This window comes from Anabrus simplex, chromosome 5, assembly GCF_040414725.1.
Source record: "Anabrus simplex isolate iqAnaSimp1 chromosome 5, ASM4041472v1, whole genome shotgun sequence".
Taxonomy (NCBI): domain Eukaryota; kingdom Metazoa; phylum Arthropoda; class Insecta; order Orthoptera; family Tettigoniidae; genus Anabrus; species Anabrus simplex.
Genome location: NC_090269.1, coordinates 272,567,630 through 272,573,629, shown reverse-complemented (window position 1 = coordinate 272,573,629; position 6,000 = coordinate 272,567,630).

Sequence of the window (6,000 nt, the reverse complement as noted above, 5' to 3'; positions counted from 1 at the left end):
TTTTCATTTAACAAAAATGTGAAGTATTTTCCGTTTTATATTGGAGCAAGGCTATCTCTTAAATTTAAATAAAACTCACACAGGCCTACGTTAAAAATAATATTTTGTCCTTGAGGGTAAGAAACTAGCTAAGACAGAATAAGGACTCCATTTCACAAATTTCATAAATCCTTCGTTAATTTAGAGGTATACTGAATCTTGCTTCATATCAAATGATCGGATATGCCCTGCGAGATTGTTATCGTTCTCATGTTATCATTGGCTGGGTCAAGTTGCTCTACGCTAACACATGCAGCCTAATGCAGGGCCCTGCAGCGTTATTTGACCGTTTCTCTGTCATTGTGGGCGTGCTGCACGAATTTGCAATGTCGTCACTATTATTCGTGCTATTCATGACCCTCATTATTCCGAACCTACGAAATGGTACGCATTGGGTAGTTTCATGCCGATATCATCAATACAATTGTTTAAAAATTACCCCTCCCAATGTTCTATTTAGGTTAATGACTGGGCGTTTCTCCCAATTAGTCTTGTACCCGATTAAGGACTTCTAAGTCCAATGTATTGTTGGAACTGACGAGGCCGTTGTTTAATGTGAATATCCTGAAGTAATATTTCAAAATTTACTTGTTATATCATTAAATTACCCTATCTGAATTTTAAGAAAGGAAAGAAATAATATTTCCAATTTTTGTTAAAGTAAATTTTTACTCTAAGGTATCCCCTGTCTAGCCGTTGAACCCACGCGCTTCCTTACCTCTGCGTTCCACGATAAATCCCCGTAATAATAATAATAATAATAATAATAATAATAATAATAATAATAATAATAATTGTTACGGAGTTATCCGTGGAAGTCAGAGGTGAAAGAAGGTGCGGGCTGGAATGGGTCTAAGTATAAGTCCGAAAGATGAATTTAAAATTTATATAAAGGTTATATTTTCAACAGACAACAATATTTAACAACTTTTCACTAGGTGAAATAACAATGAAGATTCAGGTACTATAATGCTTTTACAAACGAAAACAAGAGTTTCTGGTATTAACAAGTTCTGGGCTTCGTGCCCCAAATTACAATTCCTGAGCCCTCAGCTCACAACCATAAATTACCGAAGGGCAGAAAACCCCCAATTACATGGAGCGTTTGCTCCCACCACGTAATGTCAAGCCTCCTAGAGGCACTTTTTAAAATACCAGAAAGAGCTGACGCACTCTCAATAGTTCAAGCCTATCAGAAGGCCATAAACAAACTTTACACTTGACTGCCCTTAAGGGATACTTATAAATAAACAGGGGTAACTAGTACCCAACCTACGAGGCCTGAATAGCAAATTAAAGCTTAATTAAATGGCCCAAACACAAAGAGGAATGGAGGCAAGAATTTGCACTCCTACACTAAAGTTTGTTAAAACCTATGTGGCGCTAGGCCGATAATACAGGGGCTAATCCCAATCTATGGAGGTGACTAATCTGCAAAATAAATTTAACACTTTAAGAAGGAAGAGAAAAACGGTTACGAAAACGTAGTCACCTCAAATTCCAAAAATGAAGGGGAGCTCGAGAGGGTAAAGCACTCTCTATCCCCGAATTAAAATTCAAGAAAAATGAAGTTTACCAGGAAAAGGGTTTACATGTTTTATAGTTTACATATTAAAGGTTTCGAACCTTCCCCGCGAGTTAAACTGCTGAGCTAGCGAGAAATAAAGATGTTAAAGGGCTATTACCTTGTTGACGAGCTGGTGCTTGAAGAAGGAGGCGCTACCCGCCCCCTGCTACATATTCACACACTGAGTTAGATGTTATACGAGTGGCCCGGAGACAAGAAAATCAGCAGTTTTATACCCTCGTGGAAAATTCGAGACCTTTCAGGAATGAGTAGACACACCCACTCAATTTTTATTGGTTGACTAAGAGTTACACATGGAAATTCGAAGAAGAAAGCTATGATTGGAGGAAAATTAATTACAGAAATTACTGATTGGCTAAATTCAAAACAGGCGGAAGGAAAAGATTAATATTGCCAACCCACAAACCACAGAACAAAATTTAGTAAAGACAAAACTTATGAATACAACATTTGTCCAAGTAGGTTCATTCCTTTACACTAGAGTGCGTTATCATAGTTTTTGGTAGAGACATCTGTTAGAGAATGTCCACTCTTCTTGATCAATGAAAAACAAAAGCAAATCAAAAACACACAGTGACATCTTTTGATAACCAGTAGGGTTAGTTCAGTTGTTAAAGTTCAGGATTTATCCAGTAGAGAAGTACTTTAAGGCGGAAAATTCAAATGTGCGGCGTATAGGTGTTATAGGTGTACAAACCGGTACAATAATAATAATAATAATAATAATAATAATAATAATAATAATAATAATAATAATAATAATAATAATAATAATAATAATCAGTTCCACTCATTTGTGTTCTGTTATAAAATGGTCCATATTGTACAAGTTCTGGTTTTGAAATACCCTGAAGTGTAGTTCATTTAGTAAACAAAAAGTACATATTGTTCTAAGAGTGAAAACTCTTGTGAGTGAGGGCAGTAGAGTAATATCCACGGTATCCTCTGCCTGTCGTAGGACTAAAAGAGGCCCAGGAGATCTGAATTTTGGAGCGTGGCTTGGTGACCACGGTACCCTTAGCTGAGTCCTGACAGTGCTTCCACTTACTTGTGCCAGGATCCTCACTTTCATTCACCCATCCGACCTACCTTGGTGAAATCTTCTTTTTTTTCGACCTCTACAGTATTAGGTGGATCGAAGCCTAGGGACTATTTCTTCCAATGCCTTCATTTTTCGAAGTGTCGAATCCCTTCCACTTTCTGATTAGTGGTATGTAGAGGATGGTAGCTTAGTTGTACTTCCTCTTAAAATAATAATCATCACCACCACCACTAAGTGTGAAATGCATACCTTTGTACAGTGCGGTTCACCAGCCCGTTGCGATCTAGTTGTATGCATCCCGCTGCTTTGATTACAATTCTGAAATACATCCGTCTCTGTCCCTAAACAGGGGTAATATGACGAGATGTGTGGTTACGGGCTAGAAAACAGCAGGTAGCGCTAGCGCCACTATTAATTATTGGTAGCTCGAATGTACCTGTAAAACAAGCACAGATACGACGAATACATACCTTGAAAGAGAAGGTGCACGCACATACCAGGAGAAGGCTGGGAATTGCGAGCTTTACGTCAAGCCGCGCATTAACTCACATGACACGGGTGCGGGGGCAGATATGATAGCGAACAATGCTAGAAGGTTCGAATCGCAGGCAAGAACTGCACCCATCATTTTGAGCCTGTTGTTAAGTTAAATTAATTTTATTTGAAACCAGAGGTGAGGTGTTCATACATTGGATTTTAGTTGTATAATTATGGTATATTCATAAGACCACTTTAAGTGAACAAGAAATTATATAAATTTATGTTGAAGCCCACGTTTGCTTCTATGATAAAAAGTTATCTTTGCAAAGTAAACTCGGAACACCCGGCGATGACATCAGTACAGGAGTAGGGGTACTACGCAGTAACAGTGGAAAGATCCACGATGCTGAATAAGGATATTTCAGTGCAAGAGAGACAGAAAACAAAGAACATACCCCAAACCCCTTGATATGTGATGGACCCGTCCGAAAAAGTGACGAGCGAATACCTCTCACCCAATCGGAATTCACCATTCATAAATTTTGAAAGAAGCGGGACAGAATATTCAACTTATCTGCGATCTCTGCAAATAATTAATAAGGATTCCATAATAGCAGAATACTTGAATTTACCAAATATATTTACGACCAAGTAGTCACATTAATTGAATAACAAATAATTAATTACGCAGTAAGCTATGAGTCAATACCAGCTGTGAGTAGTTACCGCCACAATATAGTTAGGATCAACAGTGCGTGAGAAGAATTAGTGCGACCCACGCCGGCAGTGTTATAAAAAATTTACGAACAATTCTATGATCACGCCATATAATTGGTCTGTCACGCACTTTCTGTAATTAATCAAGTGTGACAATTAATCAACTGGAAATTTATTACGGTTAAGAGTCGCTCCTCGAGCGGGGATTTCCATCTGCTAAGTGAGTATCCTTCTGCCACAAAGCGAGCAACTTTGGAGAGAGCACGATTCTCGCAAATCCTTTCGTAGGCAGAGTCAAATTCGGCTAGACGTGAATTAAAAATCGCTCCGTATATTGGACTAATACAGTCTAACAAAGTGTATCCTTATAAGTCTAAGTACAGTATTAAATCATAATATCATGTGTTTAAGACAGTGTCGTTTATATTATCATGGAATTAAAGATATAAAAATTAAATTTGCGGAACAGCAAGTAATTATATCAACAGGAGACTTTGTATCTTATAATAATCACGACAAAATTGCAGAGCAGTCTTTGTTACGTTCAGTGGTAGCGACAGACATTTCAACAGGCGAGGAATAATTCTAGTATAAAAGAACACTTTCCTTTCTACCCTTGTAGCAGGCCAGCTGATGGAGGGCTGTTGTAAACATTTACTGTCACCGTTATAAGAAGGTCCTTGAAAGACAGTCACTGTGGTCTGCCAAGGACGGACAGAACCCCTAGCAACTGTGGGAGACTCTTTGTCGAGGCATAAGGGAATGCTTGGAACTGTAGGATTTGTGTGCGTGGAGAAAGCCGACATCCGGGACAAATAACTACCACCAATGGCAGTCATTCGCGACACAACATAGAATAGTGAGTGCGAATATAAGCAGATTAATGCTCCAGGGTGAAAATGCGTAATAGTACAGTGTAAATACGCGTGTTAAGTGTAAATAATCAAGTTTTGTAATCCTGTGTTTGACGTAAATTTTGTGTAAGCAATGATGGATACAGCAAGGAAAATGGAAAAATGTAATCTGTTAAAGATCTAAATATCTAAATTCACCATTACGGAAGCCCCAATGACAACGGGCTGAGGTTGGTTGCAAAAATGTGAGTACATATCATAAATTTTATAGAATCTAAAACATGTCTTTACCGTTAATGTAGTTTCAGTTATGCGAGTCGTTAGTCATAATGTTTACCTATTATGTAGTACGGTACGAGAGCGCAGCCAAATTATTTAGGGATTTTTCTTTGTGTCAAATAAATGTGTGTACACTTATTATTATTATTATTAGGAGTATGTGGTCAGTTCAGGTTATCAGCGTATTTTTAATTATTTGAATGGAGAACCATTAGATTAATTTTCATAATTAAGTAAATAATTATTCTTTTTTGAGTAACCAGTGAAATGAGCTAGGATTCAGTGATCGATATAATTTGACTAGGAATTTATTGATCTACGGTGATGATGTGATAAAATGTTAATGCAGAAATTTTTGAAGCGGATTCTAAAATAAAAATTTGGGATATTATGAAAGTTATAGCCTGTGGTAGAAATCATTTTATTGTAATAAAATACGATGTTGAGTGACAGTATCAGTCAAATATGTTTAATAAGGTCCAGATTAAGGAATATACTGTACTAGGTGCCAGCCCGAGGTTGACAGAGAAGTAGGCCAGCAGTGCAGCAGACGATAATTTTATACCGCCATTGTGAAGCCGAAGGAATAAAATGTTGAAACGGAAGACATTGTGTAAATGAACCAGTTGATCGAACTGAGGAATAGTAAAGACCTAGTGATGAATCTGAAGACTAACAGTTACGCAATATCGGTGATTGATATAGAGGTATGATTAACCATTTTTAAATTGCCGCAATAATATTGCATTTAGTTGCAAAATACCATGGTTCATGTTTGTGGGTTACTGTAGTCACGTCCTAGTTCGTGAACCATGGGCAACGGCTGAGTGGCCTAGTAAGTGGCCCTGAGAGTCGGAATACCAGCTGCTACGGAATGGGAGTGGGCATCTCGGACATATTCTGAGTCATGGCCCTCCTTGTGCTTAGGCGGCTAGGACCATACAATTCACCGGTTGTCCATAACCCGTTAGAGGAGAGATCATCACATGGACTATGTGCAA